The sequence below is a fragment of the Mesoplodon bidens genome (assembly GCF_964165515.1).
Source record: "Mesoplodon bidens genome assembly, chromosome: 8".
Classification (NCBI taxonomy): domain Eukaryota; kingdom Metazoa; phylum Chordata; class Mammalia; order Artiodactyla; family Ziphiidae; genus Mesoplodon; species Mesoplodon bidens.
In genome coordinates, this window is record NC_138165.1 from 72,771,708 (window position 1) to 72,792,337 (window position 20,630).

The following is a 20,630-nucleotide window of genomic DNA, read 5'->3' on the forward strand; positions in this document are numbered from 1 at the left end:
TAAAGGTATTTATTCATGGATTCATTCATCTATTTATTTTTGGAAATTAAGGCAACACATTCAATTTCCTTGTAATCATATGATCTAAAGCATGTGTGGTGGTCATTGGCCAGAATATGATTTTTTTAAGGCCTTCTATAATTAAACTTCAGTTCAGAAATACATCATATTTAGTGCAAATTTGAGAAAACTTATTTCTGGCCTGAGCTCTTAACTCACGATAAATACATCTTTACCTCATCAACACTTGATCACACTCAATCACTGTTTCAGTGGCAGGGCATAGCCAGTTTTAGCAGCTGCTCTAAAGGTTCTAACGTGGCCTGACCAAGTAAAGTAACTGTGGGCCATGGTGGGCTCCTTTCTCTCCTCAGGCTGGGCTCTGAATGATGAGTGTCATACCTTGGCCAACTGCAATGCAAGCTTATGCCCCTGCACATTTTCCACCTCCACATCTTAATTCATGAACCATGTGTGCAATAATGCTTGATCCAGATCCTCCCAATGGCTGATCCCAAGTAATGGCTCTTCCATTTAAATTGGTTATAGCTGGGTCGAGATCCAAGCTCTTCTCAACTGACAAGTACTGGGGAGGAAAAGCTCCATTTACCTCTACCAAATCCACATCCTTAAGACTCAGTCTCCTTTTCTTTTGTGCCCCATTGGAGGTAGGGACAAAACCAATATCTATGACAGAGAGATCACATCTAGATACAAAATAGCTCAAAAATTTTGTCAGTGTAAAGTGATGCTTTTTAGCAGCATCTTTACTAGCTATGAAAGCATCAGATACTTCTGGTACATTCCTTACACTGATGGTCCCTTCTTCCTTGAAAATTGGAGGAAGTTTATTTAACTGCTCCAGGCTCATTGGGACCAAACCAGCGCATTACTTGCACTGTTTTCCTGTCCTTGTCTTTACCTCAACTGGTACCATCTCATTATTAAAGTAGCCAGCATCTTTAGCAGCTTTCCATCTCTGCTCTGACTACAGGGTGTATTTGTTACATTCTTCTCTGCTAATTTTATGTTTTGCAGCAAGATTCTTTGCAGTAATTCCCATGGGGAGTTGGAGATGCTGCTCTGTTAATGCTGCTCGCAAAGAATCTTCCAGCTTGAGTCTGATCAAAACTTGGCTCTAAAACGCACGTTTCTGACACAGTAAGGAGCCATATTTTTGGATCCTCCACACAAGATAACTTCAGCATCTTTAACACACATTTTCTGACATCCATTCACAATGGACGGGAAACCAGAGCCACGGAGCCTATTAACAGTGAGAGCTGAGGTCTCTTTAGGAACTCCCACATCAAACTGACCTGCCTTGCCAAGTATGCAGCATCTGAAGAGCTATTTGCCAGTTTATTATAAAGAATACAACTAAAGAACAGACAAATAGAAGAGATGCATAGGGCAAGATATGGGGAGGTGGGGTGTGGACCTTCCACATGCTCTGGACACCCACCTGTCCCAGCACTTTCATTTGTTCACCAACTTGAAGCTCTGATGGGTTTATTCTTCATTCATAACAGAAGGATTTGCAAAACAATGGAATTCATTTTTAATAGTAGAATTTTTGTTAATCAAATTCTGGAGAGGATAGTATCATTTGATGCAATGGGAGTTACAGGTAGAAGTTGTAATCTGCCTCTAAAAATTTGGCAAATATAAGGTTAATCTCCCCTGCCCTCCTAGTATTTGCACTTGAGTTTTCTTTATATTTAGGTTCTAAGTTAAAGGAATCCTGAATGAGAGGAATTGAAGACACATGTTTAAAATATAAAATTATAATTTTCAGTGCCATCACTATATTTTAAAAGTTCTATGTTTTATGTTACATTCATAATACTTCTATAGTATATAGTTTAAGAGCGATCTTATCGTACTCGATTGGAACAATTATTTGGTAAGTTAATTGAAAAGTACGTTAAAGTAGGAACCATATACAAACAAAAAATGTACACATACCTTAAAAATTTTATTTCAAGTTAAAACATACGCATGCACCCTATGATGTAGGGACAAAGCCTTTCTTTGAAACTTAGTTTACTGATTTATTTTCCACATTTTGCATAAAAGACATCCTAAGGCCTCACACAATATCTAGCAATGGTTTCATTAGGTAAAGTAAGAAGGGCAGAAGGTGTGGAGCAAAAGAGAGAGGTACTTGGGCTTCCCTGGTGGCGCAGTGGTTGGGAGTCTGCCTGCCGATGCAGGGGACACGGGTTCGTGCCCCGGTCCGGGAGGGTCCCATACGCTGCAGAGCGGCTGGGCCTGTGAGCCATGGCCGCTGAGCCTGCGCGTCCGGAGCCTGTGCTCCGCAACGGGAGAGGCCACAGCAGTGAGAGGCCCGCGTACAGCAAAAAAAAAAAAAAAAAAAAAAAAAAAAAGAGAGAGGTACTTATTAGCCACAGTTATTCAGTTGGTATATTTTCAAAAGGGAATTGTAACCTTCAATTAATCACAAAGACTATGTGAAGACATATTAAGAGAGTTTCTGTATGCTCTATAAATAAAGATACAGTCCACTTAATGAATAAGGCTTTTATATATTATCTGCAAGGACTTATAATTATTTTTAAGTATTTTATAGCCTTATGTCATAAATCTTCGTGTCTATTCATTAGATAGGTGAGTTTCTGTTGTTGTTTGTTTATATATATATGTGTGTGTATATATATCCCCTTTCCTTACTTAAGGTACTACTGCTAAGTATTTTGGGAAATTTAGAATAGAAAGCAGAATTCTCAACAGCAGGTCCATTTAGTTGGTTAAAATATGTTTATAACTAATCTTTTAAAATATATACTTGTAGAAATATAATTTTCAGGCAATGTTCATCTATTATATATATATATATATATATATATATATATATATATATATATATATATTTCCCCCATAAACACCAATTATATGTTGACATCGATCCTACTTGTTAGCTATGCTGTCAGTCAAAACAGATCTGACTGCTCTCTAATGGCATTTGGCAGAAGTAAATGGAGATTAGGGGATAGAGAGATCAGTTCAGGCCTCCAGGACAATCTGTAGCTTTCAATTCCAACCAATCAGTGACACCTGCATGTGGTAATCATTCTCCTTGGTTACAAGTGCTGGCAGAAACTAGAGACCTGTTTTTCAAGCTTAAGCAAAACGAGCTAAATATAAATGTGAAAATCCTCTTCATTGTAGAATTTTCATCTTCTTTTGAGGAAAAAAAAAGGACAAAAAACAGAGTTGTTTTATTCATATTTTCAATTATTTTGTAGTAAGGTCAATTAAGCTTAAACACACCAATGAAGGAGAAGCATGTTGGGGATAATATTTATCTTCCTGGGCCCATGACAAGAATTCAAACTGCAGTCCAGTATCCAACATGGGACTTTAAACTGTTGTGCTGGTGCCCACTACACCAGTCTCCTTTTTAGTTACTTGTTAGAGCTGTGTGAACCTTTCATCTTGCAAAACTTGCCAACTTCAGGAATATTTTATGAGTTGCCAGCTTTGCAACTTTTGTAGAATACATTCAAACATCACTTTTACGGGCAGCAGAACTGTAAAATGTCTCTCCAAAGATTAAAGAAAAGTATATAAAAAGGAAACCATGGAAAGAAAACTAGTAGCATTCTCCCATCATTTCCCAGCAAACTCCTGTTTTCTCTAACTTTAAATGAAGTCAGGCCTCTACTTAGGGGTCAGTAGACCATCCTTCTGAGGTTATCATTCTCAATTGAATCTGTCTCCAGGAAAGCAAAAACACTATAGGTAATAAGCTTCCATTTTTTTAAATTCAGGTATTTAACTGCCATTCTTGGGTAAAATAAGATATTACTTTATAATGTAGTATTTTTCATTTTCTTTTCTCCTCTTTTCCAACTAGTTATCCCTAATCTTTTAACAAATTCTCATATCAAAATGTAATATTTATTTAATAGATGATGAAATATGCCAAAGGTTTTTTTTAGTAGAGTTCAAAGAGCTCGTAAGAAAGCCACACTATTCTTTTTCCAAATGTGAACAGCAGTGCGTTGTTATAATGCCTGTGGAAACCCAGAAGGGCAGCTAGATGCTAGATCTGGTGAATAGGAAAAGCCTCGATTTAGATCTTGAATTAAACCCTTTTGAAACTTTGACCTCAGAAAGATTAAAACTGATTTTGTAAGCAGATTTTTGGGAGCATACCTACACAGTTGGCCTTACTTATGGCAAAAAGAGGAAAACTAATAATTATAGAACACCTAGTACATTCCAGGGTCTCAGAGTCATAGATAGTTTTATTTGCTATCTTATATCCATTCTCCTTCTAGATATTATTTGAGGTCAGTTTTAGAGTCTCCATGGGAATTTGTCCTTGGATTCTTTCAGAAGAGGTGCATGCATGAGACAAATCAAGCAAATATTGAATGGTGAATATTCAGAACCTGTCTATTGAATGAATGTCAGAAAATTTGGAGAATTTATAAGCAGTAGTTCTTCTTTCTCTTGAACTAGAAATTTAGGAGCTACTGCCATCTTGCTACCAGAAAGAGAGTCTGAGGGTAGTTGTTCCTACTCACTGAAAACAAAGTCAAGATAAGATCAGAGAAAAACCAAGACCTAGAATATTGTTTAAGCCATTGCATCAAGCTTGATCAGAAGTCTCTTCTATCCATGGACTTTTCAAAGGATCAAGCACTGGATATGAAAGCCACAGCACAGTCAACTGCACCATATTTGTAAACTACGTGGCCAGCAGAAGCAACAGCATCCAACACTTCCTACTCCCCACATAGCAGAGAAAGTTAGCTCTCCCAACTTGCCTCTGTTCGAGTACACAAGATTTTATCAGCATGTTGTTCTTGAAAGGGAAGTGTCAGTTGTTTTCTTTAGAAGAAGATGGAAAGAGAGAAATGAGTAATTGCTGCTCATCTTTCAGATATAATAACCGATTAACATGAGGACACGATTCACTGCAGTATGTCTCACACACTATGAGTGGCTCAAACTGGATAAAACCATAGCTTAAAGCAGGAAGACAAACTGAAGGCCCACCCAATCTATCCAATTTACTTTAAAGTAATTATTAATAATCCCTTTAAAAATGATAAATCTGTAAAAAGCCTAAGCCAGACAGGATGCCAAGATAATAAGAATAAACCAGCACTGTCCTGCAAAGGAAATTATCAACAAAACAAAAAAGACAACCTACTGAATGGGAGAAAATATTTGCTAATTATATGACCAATGAAGGGTCGATATCCAAAATATATGAACAACTCATACAAGTCAACATCAAGAGAACCCAGTCAACTCGATTAAAAAATGGGCAGAAGTCTTGAATTGACATTTTTTCAAAGAAAACATACAGATGGCCAACAGGCACATGAAAAGATGCTCTACACTGTTACTAATCAGAGAAATGAAAATTAAAACCACAATGAGATATCACCTCACACCTGTCAGAATGGCAATCATCAAAAAGACCACAAATAACAAATGTTGGAAAGGATGTGGAGAAAACACTTGTACATTGTTGGTGGGAATGTAAATTGGCATAGCCACTGTGGAAAACACTATGGCAGTTTCTCAAAAAACTAAAAATAGAACTACCACATGACCCAGCAATTCCACTTCTGGGTATATATCTGAAAAATACAAAAACACTAATTTGAAAAGGTACATGCACCCCAGTGTTCATAGCAGAATTGTTTACAATCACCGAGGTATGAAAGCAACCTAAGTGTCCATCAACAGATAAATGGATAAATAAGATGTGGTCTATATGTATACAATGAATACTACTTAGCCATAAAAAAAGAATGAAATTTTGCCATTTGCAGCAACATGAATGGACTTGGAAGATATTAGGCTAAGTGAAATAAGTCAGACAGAGAAAGCCAAATACTGTATGATACTGCTTATATGCAGATTCTAAAAAAGTAGAACGAGTGAATATAACAAAAAGGAAACATACAGATATAGAGAACAAACTAGTGATTACCAGTGGGGAGAGGGAAAGGGGGAGGGAAAAGACAGGGGTAGGGGATTAAGGACATACAAACTATTATGTATAAAATAAGCCTCAAGGATATATTGTACAATACAGGGAACATAGCCAATATTTTATAATAATTACAAAAGGAGGATAACCTTTAAAAATTGTGAATCACTATGTTGTACACCTGTAACTTATGTAATATAATACATCAACTATATCTTAATTAAAAATAAAAAAACACAGGACTGTCCCGGGAAACCCAAGATGTACAAATCATCTAGCTACAGGGAATAACAAAACTCATGGGTGAGGTATGTACAATGACCTGTGACCTTTGGCTAATATGTAACAAAAACATGACTTTATTAATTCACTTAGTAAACATCGTTGTAGACTATCATGCAGCACTATGATACATCTTAAGAATAAAAAGATAACCAGAATAAAATTTCTTACCCTAAAATAACACGTGTTTATCAATGGAGAAAGACATATTTGCAGATAGTTATGACACAAACATTGCAAGTAAGATATTGGCAGTGATAAAATAAGCACTCAGAGTACTGAACTCTGTTTGGGGAGGTGGGAGAAAAAGTAACCAGAAAAGCTTAAAAAAAGAAGTGAAATTTGAGCTGTATAACAGTGGAATAATATATATTTGGCAAGTAACTAAGAAAAAAAAAAGAGTTTAGTCTTGAGTAAGGGAATAAAAGACATGGAATCATGGGGTCTAAAATGGCTTAATAACTTTAGGTTAATTTTGTCATGAAAATATTAAATCTTTCTAAGACTTATTTTCACCAAGATGAAGTGACTAAGAATAATACTGAGAGGCATTTTAGTTAATAAACATATCGCAACTTTTCAGAATCCATTCCTTGGTAGATTTTCAGCAAATTCATTGGCACTCTAGGATTTCTGAGATTGAAATAAATTTACAAAGGTCAGTTTTTATAAGTGAATTTAAGAAAATATTTCTTATCTTCAACATAAAAACTTTGATTTAAATCCTGGAGGCCAAAGGTGTTATATTTTATTGAAACTGGAAAAAAAAATAAAAGAATAGGAAAGCAATTCCCTTAGGAATTAAAGAACATTTTTATTCCCCTTTTATACAGTATGGCAGTTTCTACTTTTAGTGTTTGTCTTTAAAGTATAGAAGTAACCTCACCATGAAAGTTTTATGTGTAGAACCAAAGAATAAACAGCTTTCACTGATTCCCACCTGTATGCACACAGAGCCAAAAGAGTCCTTTCACTTAATTAAACCAAATTAAATTTTAGAATAACTTTAGAAACACGTACCTTCAAAATAACTGAGGTGTGCACTTCTCTCTAAACCCTCTGCTTGCCAAGTTTTTCCCATTAGACAAGCTTTTACATTATGTCATTAAAATCCTTCTTCTTTACTTGGTATAAATTGTTCAACCCAGAGGTTATTATTTTTACCTAAGTCCAATATATTCTGTTTTCTCATAATGACCTACTGTTCTAATCTCTTATTTAGTTTATGATGTACTTTGTTTTTATTCTAATACATGGTATTAATGTTTGGTATTTTAAATGTCTGGACCATTAAGTACGTAATGAATTACACAACTTTTTGTTTTAACTTTCACAAATGAGTTAAATAGGAAGAGAAAAATTTAACACTATTTATGATCTATATAGAAATATAGCATAATGTAGAAATTTAATAACAACTTTCTTTTGTGATTCTATTAATTTGCTGGGCTGCCATAACAAAGCATCAAAAACTGTGTGGCTTAAACAACAGAAAGATATTGTTTCACAGTTCTGGAGACAAAAAGTCCAAGATCAAGGTGTCCGCAGGTTTAGTTCCTACTGAGGCCTGTGAGGGAGAATCTGTTTCTGGTGATTTGAATGCACTCTTTGGTGTTTCCTGGCTTGTATGTGCATCAACCTGGCCTCTGCCTTCATCTTCTTATGGAGTTGTGTGTGTGTGTGTGTGTGTGTGTGTGTGTGTATGTCTGTCTCCATGTCCAAATCGCCTCCTTATTTTCAGGATGCACTCATATAGGATTAGAACTCCCCCTATTGAACTCGTCTTAACTTGATCATCTTCAAGGACCCTATTTCTAAATAAGGCCACATTCACAAGCACTGGGATTTAGGACTCCAACATCTTTTTGTTATTAAACCCATAGGAGTGACTGGGTTTTGAAATGTTTTTCTTAAAGCAGACTGAGAAAATGCTTAACTATGGGTCATCATGCCTGGGTTTAAATACAACCCCTATCATTCATGAAGAAATCATATAATTTCTTCATGTTCTAAGCTTTTGCAAATATACCCAGGTATATAGGCTCTGCTTTATCTTACCTGTATCAGGAAAGAAGATAAGATGTCAAGGAAGAAAAAATTGGAATGAAAACTTTTAAAGGGTCTTAAAGAAAAGCAGGAATATTAAGAAGAGAATAGAAATAAAGTAAGTAAGTAAAAGGTGCCCAAGGAAAAGTGGTTGATATGGAAGAGTGACAAAGAAAATCCAATTTACAATTGGATTTGCTGAAGAAGATAAACAGTTCATGAGATCTTACTTCTGGTTCTGCCGTCTGAGAGGTGCTAGAAGACAAGGCAATCAAGTAACAGTCACAGACCCAGAGCCAGATCCTGGTTTCTAAATACTCTCTCTCCACTAATAGGAACTAGAATTATTTGGAGAAATGTCTGATTCCAGGCTGGAGCAGGAACAGTACAAGATGAACTTGGATGATCTTGTTTCTGAATGTAAGTACTCAAAATTGAGACACACAGAAAGGACACAGAAGCCAACTTGAAGAACTCCCATGGCTAAATATGATGCAATTCAGCATCAAATTAAATAATGATAGTAAAGGATTATAGCTTTTTAAATGAATTAACTTACTATTATGCCATATTTAATAGTTTATATATCTATATTTATATGGAAAGCCCTTTCTTATAGTAGAGGCTCAAATAATAAATAAGAAAGGAATGAAGAGATCCAAAAAATCACCATTTAACAACTATCAACATTAATGGAGGCAAGACTCATTGATGGATACTAAAATAAGTGAGTGATATTTTGAGGTGTCACAAAATATTTATACGATCTCAATATAACTCCTTACAAGATAGTGGGAAAAAATTGACAGGAACAACTTGATAAAGTGATCAAGTTAACATAATGAATCATGAAACATTTCAATAACATATGCTAACTGACATAAGCCATTGAGAATAGCACGATATTGCTTCTGTGCTGTTCCTGACAATAAAAAACATCTATAACCTGGACATATCAAACATTCCAAAGAGAGATGCATCTTATGCAAAATTACTGTTCTCAAAAAAAAAAAAAAAGTTCCAAAATAAAAGAGACTCGAGACGTGACAACTGAATGCAAGGCATGATCCAGGATTTTCGGCATTTTCTGTCATATAAATTGCATTATTGGGAAAATTGTCAAAATCTGAATAATGTCTTCAAATTAGAGAATAATGCTGTATCAGTGTTAATTTCCTAATGTTGTTAAGTGTGCTATATTCAATAAAGTATTTACAGAGAAAGGGACATAATATCAGTAACGTTCTCATGAGAAAGAGAGAGAGAGAGAGAGAGATGAGGGAAGAATCTGGGTGAAGAGTATACGAGAATTTTTGTATTTATTCTTGCAACTTTCTGTATATCTGAAATGATATTAGAATTAAAAAATAAAAAGTTAAAAGGTACTCATATGACTTCTTACATGGTAGAGAGTAAGACTTGAAGAAAGAGCAAAAGTGTTACTCTTGAATTAAGAGAAGAAAGAAATAGGTTGTAGCTTGTAAGAGTGAAAAACTATGACACAAGGGGGATAAAGGAGAATTTCAGCACCACTTGGACTTAGAAGATTTGCAGAAATGGGCATACCAGGAAAGGGCAGCAGCAGATGCATTTGGGAAGTATTGCCTTTATGAAATTTTTCCAGGAGCAGAGAGCAAGAAACGTGAAGAGGTGTTTGCAAAGAAGAAAGTGAACATGTTAGAAAATACATGTAACCTGAAAATGTGGGCTGAGAAAAAGAGGTTTTTCCAGTGGGCTGAAGTCTTGAATTATGCATACAAGGGCATGAACTAGTGACATTTTTCTTATTATTTTAAATATAAGCATGATAGAATGATAGAATTGGCAAAGGTTAGAGAAAATGGGGTTACAGAAAGTATACATGTGCCTAGAGGGCCAACATGTCCTAGACTCACAGTAGGCTGACGCTGGTATTTCTAATGGCTGTTGTGTTGTCTTAATGACAGCAGATCTTGAATTTCTGCTCCCTCATTGCTGTCACTTACTTGAGCCTTTTATTTCTTCTGACACCAAGCTTTCCAGATTTTCAGCTTGTTTCTAATTTTGGAAAACTGAAGTCATCTACTATCTTTCTGATGATCTAGGGTACAGAAAGACTTTGCAGGACTCAATTACCAGATTATAGGTCTTCACTTTGACTCTTGGAGCCTGAGTATCTACCTAAATTCCTGCCTCTGTAAATTGGATGGACTCTATATGTGACCACATTTGAAAAAAATATTTACTCCAACTTAATTTCATGGCCTTCATTTCTGTTACATTTTAAAGAACTTCAGCGACTCTCTTATAGTATTTAGAGCTTCAGTTAAGATTATAGATAGAGGGCTTCCCTGGTGATGCAGTGGTTGAGAGTGCGCCTGACGATGCACGGGACACGGGTTCGTGCCCTGGTCTGGGAAGATCCCGCATGCCGCAGAGCGGCTGGGCTTGTGAGCCATGGCTGCTGAGCCTGCGCGTCCGGAGCCTGTGCGTCCGGAGCCTGTGCTCCACAACAGGAAAGGCCACAACAGTGAAGGGCCCGCGTACCACAAAAAAAAAAAAAAAAAAAAAAAATTATAGATAGAAATAAAGACTTACAAAAGACATCTGCCTATTGTCACCATTACTTTTTTGGAGATCCCTTTTTTGTTCACCCCGAATTTATCAGGCCTAACTTCTTACATTTACTGACTTAGAGGCATAAACATTATTTTATTATCCAAGGGAGAAAATTCCTTTCACCTTATTTTTCTAAAGAATAAGTCAAAATATGATATTTTCGTTCTTATAACAGAAACTAATGGAAGTATTTCTATTTTAATATATTTTCTGTGGTTCACTTAAGCTTAAATAGGTCAGTTATAATTTACATATTGTGTGAATATTTGTAAAATGCAGAATCTATGCATTTTATTATATAGGCTGTTTTAGAGCTAACAAGTCAATTTACATATCTAAATCAAAATTTACTAATGTTTTATTTAAATTCAATCATGCTTTAAAATGCTCAGAACCATGACAAGGGTTAGATGATCTTATACAAATTTCCCTTTGCACTAACTATTTTGCAATCTATTAATGATATCCTAATATTCTAATTGAATATTGGAAATATACATAGATTGAATCTAAAAATGGTTATTTTGAAGAGACACATTTAAATATCATCAAAAGATGACATTTGTTATAAGGAATCAATGAAAAGTTATTGAACAGGTACCAACTTGTCTAGATAATTGGTTTTTCATCAAGTTTCAATACAGAATGACATAAGTGTAGGGAATGACAGAATATTTGGAGCATTGGTCATCCAAAAGAACTTGAAAATAATTTTCAAAATCCACCAGGAGTTAAATCCACAGGGGTGGTAACGGTAAATGATTATGTAAACATTCATCAGGGTTACTATCTTTCAGGGTTTCACATCCCTTGAAACACTGAGAACACAATTCCTATTTCTAGTTGCATGACTATTTGCAGGGTTTTCACTTAATATGCTTCAAAAATGTGAATTTCAGATTCTGCCATAATTATGCATAACCCAAAAGCACCACATAAGGATAAAAGATTTCAACTGATTTTTTAAATAAGAATTTATTTATGTCACACATGCACCCCAATGTTCATTGCAGTACTATTCACAGTAGCCAGGTCATGGAAGCAACCTAAATGTCCATCGACAGACGAATGGATAAAGAAGATGTGGCACATATATATAATGGAATAATACTCAGCCATAAGAATGAATGATACTGGGTCATTTGTAGAGACATGGATGGACCTAGAGACTGTCATACAGCGTGAAGTAAGTCAGAAAGAGAAAAACAAATATCATATATTAACGCATACATGTGGAATCTAGGAAAATGGTACAGATGAACTGGTTTGCAAGGCAGAAATAGAGACACAGATGTAGAGAACAAACATATGAACACCAAGGGGGGAAAGTGAGGGTGGTGGTAGTGGTGGGATGAATTGGGAGATTGGGGTTGACATATATACACTAATATGTATAAAATAGATAACTAATAAGAACCTGCTGTATAAATAAAATAAAGTTCTAATAAAAAAAGATTTGTCATAGTTCTTTCTCAAAAATTACATTATTGAATTTTACCTATTTATACATGACATGCAGTTTAAATACACAAAAATTCCAAAATGAAATATAGACATGTTTTGAATATTCAGATTAAAAATGTAGGTGAATAGGTAGGTTGATGAATGGATAGATGAATGAATGGATATTAGATTAATTGAGATATACACAGATAGCTAGATTGCTAGCTCCAGAGAAAAGTCATAGTGAAATGGTAATCTCAAGCGTTCTGGAGTCCAAGCATTTGCATTCAAGTACTACATAAGTCGTTTACTACCAGTGTGTACTAGGGGGATTTACTTAACATTTCTGTCTTATTTTACTTATCTATATAATAGATAATTTTATCTGTGATTAATTTTAGTACATCCATTAATATGAATGCACAGAAGATTAAATCAATTAATCAAGATAAATGTACCTATAGGTATTATTGCATTAGTTTGCTAGGGCTGCCATATAAAATGCCACAGACTAGGAGGTTTAAACAACAGAAATTAATTTTCTCACAGTTCTGGAGGCTGAAAATTTAAGATCAAGATGTCAGCAGATTTGGTTTCTCCTGAGGCCTCTCTCCTTAGCTTGAAGATGTCATGTTCTCTCTGAGTACTCACACAGCCTTTTCTCTATGTGTGAGCATCCCTAGTGTGTCTCCCTCTTCTTCTAAGGACATCCTATGACTTCATTTAACTGTATTGAAAATTTTAAAGGTCCTATTTACAAATACAATCACATTGAGGGTAAGGGCTCCTGCATACACATTTTGGAGGAACATAATTCAGTCCATAACAGGTATTAAATATTATTAATGATTGGTATATGAATGATTATTTGGACCACAATTAAGCAATAATGGCCAAAATGGCAAAACTGAATTTATGTTTCAATGAATAAAAGTTCTATTTATTGTACAGCTAAAGGTCTGAGAATAAATACATAATGAATAATATGCAGTTCCTCTGCCTAGAACCTAACTTCAGCATGGAGATGGCTCCTTCAAACTATAATCAAAACTTTGAAACATGGCCCCCAGTATCATTCAAACTAATGCTGGGCTCAAGAATTCATACTGTGTCAATTGTGAAAAATCAAGTAAATATTGCCTCACCCACTTTTGTTTGGCTTCAAAATGTAACATTATGTTTAATGTTACCTGTGACGGCAAAAGAAATGATTGAACACTTTTTGCTGAATCTATACTATTCAGTCAATAACACTGTTATCTAATTGCAATTGATATCCTGATAGAAATAAATGCATTAAAATATTTTAAATGGGACATTTTTTATATTTATATAGTAATTTCTTAATAGAAAGATTATTTTGATAGAGATAGAATAAGATAGTTACACAGCTAGAAACCCCACGAGGGGGAGATAGATAGAGAGGGACTTCAGGAGATGGCCATAAGCTAGACACCAACCAGAAAATGCCCAGAACATCTGGCAGCTAAGCAACAATCAGAATAGTCTGAAACTAAGCACACTTACTTAGGCTACTACTGCAGAAAAAATAGATACAAGACCTGCATTTGGCCTTGGGAGGTCTATAAGATAACAGACCCTAAGAAAAACTGCATTCTTGCATGTAGCCAAAACAGGATAATAGGTAAAAGGGGAAAGAAACTAGGTGAAAGGGTCCATTATGCTGAAACTCCAGATGAATTACGATATTTTAGTATATGCTACCACATTTTACTAATACACATATGATTTAAATAGTGCCATAACAGTCCCTATTAGACTAATAGAGTTAAAGGAGGAACTAATGATGTAAGCCTTGACGTCTACCTAAGAGGGAGGAAGAAGGTGGTCCTCTCCCCTCCCCACTTTTTCTTTGATTATAAAAATGTAGTTCTCTTTGTTCTCAGGGCTTTGCTCCCTTGCCTGCCTGCCTGTATCTCTTACAAGCTTCCTATGCTAATGAACTCACTCTTTGCCTATCACTTTGCCTCACACTGAATTCTTTTTGTGCTGAGACAAAAGAACTTGAGCTTTAGTAAGTCCTGACACCAGGTGAGCAGCTTTAATTAAAAGATAGTGGGTTCGAGTCCCTTCCTAAGTCAGGAATTGTGGGTTCAAGTCCAGTCTGAGGTGTGGCTGGGTTCAAGTTCCAGCTGAGGAGGAGTGAGGTTTCCATTTTAAAAGGAATTACATTACCAAAGTATTTTGATATCACTGTAGATTTAAAAAATTCAATAGTTTATTAAATTGCCAGGATATATAAAGAATTCTGCTCTTTCAAGTAAAATCAACGGTTAATAAAATTTGGGCAAAGATGAATGTGTGTACACACATATACTATATATATACACACACATACATATAATATGTATGTATATGTGTGTGTATGTGTGTGTGTGTGTGTGTGTATAGTCTTATGACAAAAAGAAAATTTAATCACAGAATTCTTTATTTTTCTCAATTGAATAAAAAGTCGGTGATTATGTTCCCTGTATATCAGGTTTGATATGTTTTAACCTTCTTAACTTTATCTTTAAATAATTCACAAGCAACCTTTTTATGCCTCACATATTAAAAGAGTGCATTTACTTTTTTTGTTCTCTATGATTTTTATTGTGTTTCCCATTTAGCCTTATCGGTTTTGAATACTTGGTTCATTTCCATCTCTATCTTTTTCCATTCCAATTATTTTCAACAAAAATGACATGCGTTTTTTGTCTGCTTAGTTTGACCCTTAACATAGTTAAATATCATCTTTGAAAACTGATGGTAACACAGGAAAAACATAAAGCATTGGGTTATTTTGGTGGGTTGAGTGTTTCAAAGAACGGCCACTGCTCCATTGTGGAATACAGACAAGACAATGATGAGAGGGCAAATGCCAATGACTGATAGTATGTAAAAGGCAATCCTCCAGGATTTCATATGAATCTTTGGAACCTATGCTTTGTCTTTAGTTCAGTTTTTCATAGAATGATCACACTAAGATGCTTCTGTCTTCACAATAGTTTTCCTCATGTTTCCCTTTTATTTTTTTAAATATTCACCTTGGGTTTCAAGGGAGGTTACATATTGATGCTCTATTATTTTCCAATACATTTGGTTAAAAGGGAAATTTGATTTGCTATATTTTTCTGTGTGTCTGGGGGAATCTTGCTGATATTATGCATATTACACTCCAAATTAAATCTCATCAAAATGCCACAGACACTTTACTGATTAATATACTAAAATGATTACTTTCCAAAGCATGCTCTGTTTACAGAAAGACTGTTACAAAAACCCCCAGTAGATATTGGTTTGAAAGACATTTTACTGACTCAACATGTATACCTTTTTTTGAATATTTTATGGAAAAATAAAACCCCTGTCATTGACATCTGTAGTTTTAGATGGTGTTTCTAGCAGTTTATTTGAACTAGATATATTCAGAAATTTTTGAGGAATATTTTATTGTATAAACACAAATTGAGTATGGCAATCTGATTTGGGTTATTTAGCTAACTCCTAATACTAATTATCATATTTTAAAATATTTTGATAATGGAAAATGCTCCAATTTTGAGTGATATTTTAATGGTAGATGTTTTGAAAAATCCATTCAAATAGAAAGTACGTCACACTTATTGTTGATGTTTTCCTTCATGCTGATGAAGCTAATTAATGCAACACTTCCAACCTCTTTCTGCCCCTTTTCTTAATTCTGTTTTAGGAAAGGTGTTATGGCTTGTCTCACTTGCAAATTTGGCAATAGAAGAACAAGCTTGCTCACTCTGCTCTATTCTTATGCCTCGTGGAGACTATCTACTCACAGAAAACCCACATTTTGCTCTCTTCCCTCCAGGAGCAGATTTGTTCTTTGGTAGAGGGACATCTTCCCTAGCCTGACACTGCTGTTCTGTGGAGCTCTGTAAACAGTATAATTTGGCTTTCTCATCAAGATCTACTCTTTCCTTAGCCCTTCAACAGTAATAAAAGCAGTGTATTATATGTACTAGCTTCGTGTGGCTTGTCACTTATTTCTAACTGTTTTGTAATATTGCAAACATGAAGATTCTAATAATTTAGAATGAGCTTAATATAATTTGCTAAAATTAACTATAATTATATGTCTAAATTTTAATATTCTTCTTCCAAATTTGGCAGAAAAAACAACAATAAAGAAAATATATGTACCCCACTCCCGGTACCAAAAAAAAAATAATAATAGATAAGTTAAATAATATAAACATCAAATTTTATAGATATTATGTATAACATAACAGATCATTTCCAACAGATAACCTTATTTCTCTTTTGCCCAGGAAATAGTTTTAAAAATTAATGCACATTCAATAAAAACAGAAACAGAGAGGAATGTTGAAACCTCTGACTAAAGTTGTGAATGAGTCTATTTCTTCTGTAGTTCTATCAGTTTTTGTTTCATGTATTGTGGATTTCTTTAATTTGGTGTAAAAACATTTAGGATTGTTATGTCACCATAATGAATTGACATTTTATCAGCATAAAATTTCCCTTTTTATCCCAGAGAATGTGTTTTGGCTTTTTGTCTAATATTAATATATTCATTTTAGCATTTTGTTTAGCGTTAGAATGCTGCATCATATTTATATTTATCCTTATGTATGTATCTTATTTGTATACTTATGTTTAAAGTGGATTATGTATAGGCAGTATATCATGGAGTCTTGCTTTTTTATGTATAATCTGAAAATCTTTGCCATTTAATTGGGGTGTTTATATAATTTACATTTAATAGAATTATGTAATTTTATATATCTCTTATATAATATATAATTGAGTTTAAATTTATCATTTATTATTTGTTTTCTCTTATTCCATCTGTTCTTTTCCATATGTTTCTGTCATCTTCCTTTGTTGGTTTTTAATTACTGAAAACAATAGTTGTTTTAGAGTTGACATTTATATGACTTTAACTTATCACACTCTGTTTTCAAGTAATATATTACATAGGCTGTAAGAACCTTATGTTCTGTTCTTATAGAACATTTATTTTGCCCTAGTAGCCTTTTTGCTATTGTTGTCAGATGTTTTACTTCTACATATGTTATAAACCTCTCAATATATTGTTAATATTTGTTTTTTAATTGTTGACTTTGAAGATTGTTGTCTTTTTAATTTATTTATTTATTTTTGTTTGGGCTGCACCATGCAGCATTTGTGACCTTACTTCCCCAACCAGGGATTGAACCGCACTCATTGCAGTGGAAGCATGGAGTCTTAACCACTGGACTGTCAGGGAAGTTCCTGAAGATAATGTTCAAAATGACAAGTCATTTATATTTGTCCACATATTTACCTTTTCTCAGTGAGCTTTACTCCTTTATGTAGATTCAGGCTTCCATCTGAGTGAGTTTTTCTTTCTACTGAGGACTTTCTTTAACATCTCTTGTAGCTCAGGTCTTCTGGTGATTAATTGTTTCACTTTATATATGTCTGAAAAAGTCTATTTTTCCATTACTTTTTAAAGGTATTTTTGCTAGCTATAGAATTTAACACTGATAGGGCTGTCCCTCTCTGTTTGTTTTTCCTTTTGGTAATTTAAATTTGTAACTGTCTTTTGCAGTTTTTAATGAAAAGTCTTCTGTAATTGTTCTTTGTTTTTCTTTGTGAAATGTTTAATTTAATTTAGCTGTTTCTTAAGATTTTCTCTAAATAATTTAAGAAATTAAATTATGATGTATTTTGTTGCAACATTCTTTTTATCACATGCTTAAAATATACACATAAAAATAATCCAAAAAATAAAGAACAAAAACAAGAAAAAAAACACAAAAACAACAAAAAAGTAAAAGTAGAAAAATAAAAGTATATATATTTTTGGAATAGTGGAAAATATTTCCACTATTTTTGATGAGATTCTATTTATCTTTTTCTTTTTACCTAGAGTGCATTTGTGTCTATTTGTGATATCTAAAAAAACTCTGTTATTGAAAAACCAGTATGATATGTTCAAAATAATTATTCTAGATATGATATAGTTTGACTTTTAATTCTTAGGTCTATGATCAATTCTTTTAATTATTTTGTCAAGGTGTAATTTACATGAAATAAAATTCACCAGTTTTGTGTGTATAATTTGTTCAGTTGTAGCTAATATAAATAGTTGTACAACAACCAACAAAGTGACACAGAACATGTTCATCTCCCTACAAAATTCTCTTGTATCCCTATGAAGCCAATCCTCTCCCTCTCCTCTAGCTATTGGCAAACAGTGATCTGCTTTCCATATTACAAATTTCAAACCTGTGCTCTCTTTTAGGCAATGTATAAAATTAGTACTTTTTGTATATTTTGTCCATTTTTTAGTTGTTTATGGTGGAAGGGCTAATCCAGTGTTAGTTTCTCTACCAGTATGGAAGCAGAAATGTTTATATGATTTTTACTTCAAGATCAAACACTGAAACATATAATAACTCCTTTACTTGACAATTAACTAGATTAATTAACTCACAGCAAATGAAATGGTCTCAAAGCCTGAATTCAGCTTGACATTTACTTCAGTAGTTTTCACTGAGATATAGGTTTTCTCCTACTCTGAAGTTTTATGATCAGAAAGTCAAATGTGGTTATCAAAATATAATTTAAATTTTTTCCAAAATGCTTTGTAATTAATTTTTTAGATTAAAATGTTCCCTTATATTGTACCACCTATTTGTCATAACAGCAATTTTTATTGCAGATCCAAGCTCTTACATATATAGACACACAAATTAACATTGCCATTTTAAACTTTTCATTTAAAGTTACCAACTGATTCCCACATTGTGGAGAATATAGAAAAACAACAAAAGCCCCCAAGGAAAGAGTATGTATAAGAAAGACATCTTATGGTAAGCATGCATGGATATCAGCAACTTACTTTTTAACAACAGAGAAGAATCACCAGAGAAAGGTATGCATTTCTTTTCATAAAAATGGATGTTACTTTCCACAGTCCTATATATTCTCCTTGATTTATTTGTTCTTTTGCGCACTTTCACTGCACTTCTGATTCTACCTCCAAGAACAATTCATACAATTCTTCATGGAAATAATAACAACAATCTACAATATTTTATCCATTTTTGCAAGCTAGTATATAGAGTTACCCACTCATAAGTAAAAGCACATACTGTAGGAAAAAAATCCATTAAGGAAATTTTGAATCAGTATTTCTATTGAAATTCACAGCACAATAAAAAGCAAAGCTAAAAAAAATTGTTACCACCATTATAGGATTGGACTTAATGGGAATCTAGGGTATTGCCCTGTCAATGCCAACAACAGAAATTGATTCACTTTGCATTCTTGTCCAGAAGAAAAATAGTCTAATGTGACATTAAATTATACTTTATTTTGTGTTTTAAGAACTTAGAGAATTTTATTTTTAGGGTAGCATAAGTCGTGGACTCCAAGGGCAGATGCATACACCTAACAAACTATACATGGAAAGACGAAAGCACAAACAGCTCTCTGAATTCCAAAAGAAAGCATAGATAGATACAGTAAACCAGTGGCAACAATGCAATAAATTATATTAATCACAAAGTTCTAGGAAAATTGTCTAATTCTACATAAATATGTCTGTATGTTGAGAGAGCCACTGAAGGTTATTTAATTTAGAAATTCAGGATTTCTAAAGTTTTGTTGTTATCGTTATTGCTATATATTACTGGTCTTCAAACCTTAAATTAGGACTACTTTCCCTCAAAGTCTCTTAGATGTTCATATAGATTTATAATTTATAAATTAACCCAGAATTAAATGGTTTAATAATGGTTACAGAACTACTATTCATTTTGTACATATAATATGACATTCAGTTTGTGCCATGAAAACTGCTTCTAAGCAGGGGGAGGTGATATGTCTTGGTGGTTTTCATGGTGTGAATACTACCACCAAGTCTGCTTTCAAGCTGTCAATATGATGTCACTGAACGGGAGTTGAAAAAAGATGCATACATGTGGTTTTTGCATGCCAGTGTGAGCTGGTTCTAGTACAAACTACATTTGTTGGGAGGATATTCTGCAATGCTTTGAAGTAACGATCACCATCCTTTTTTAAAGATGTGGAAATTGTGGTTTTCAGTATTGTTGAATTTACTTACCAAGTGCATGCAGCTAGAATGGGAGAGAAAGGATTCAAACTCCAGGTCTCTCTCCCTGCAAAACTTAATATCTGTATACATGCATGTTCAAACTCACACAGACACACACACACACACATCTTAAGATTGGACTTTTACATAGATAGAGGAAGGCTCTAGTAATATTACCAC

At 34.0% G+C, this 20,630-nt stretch overlaps 1 pseudogene across 1 annotated transcript in view; it reads right to left on the reverse strand.

Moving 5' to 3' along the window:
- Positions 1 to 424: 424 nt before the first annotated feature.
- Positions 425 to 20,630, reverse strand: part of LOC308621319 (3-ketoacyl-CoA thiolase, mitochondrial-like) — a 31,391-nt pseudogene continuing 11,185 nt past the window's right edge. Inside the window, exon 2 of the transcript in view lies at positions 425 to 1,380. The product of the transcript in view is annotated as a 3-ketoacyl-CoA thiolase, mitochondrial-like (transcript). The remainder of the gene's footprint in view (positions 1,381 to 20,630) is intronic.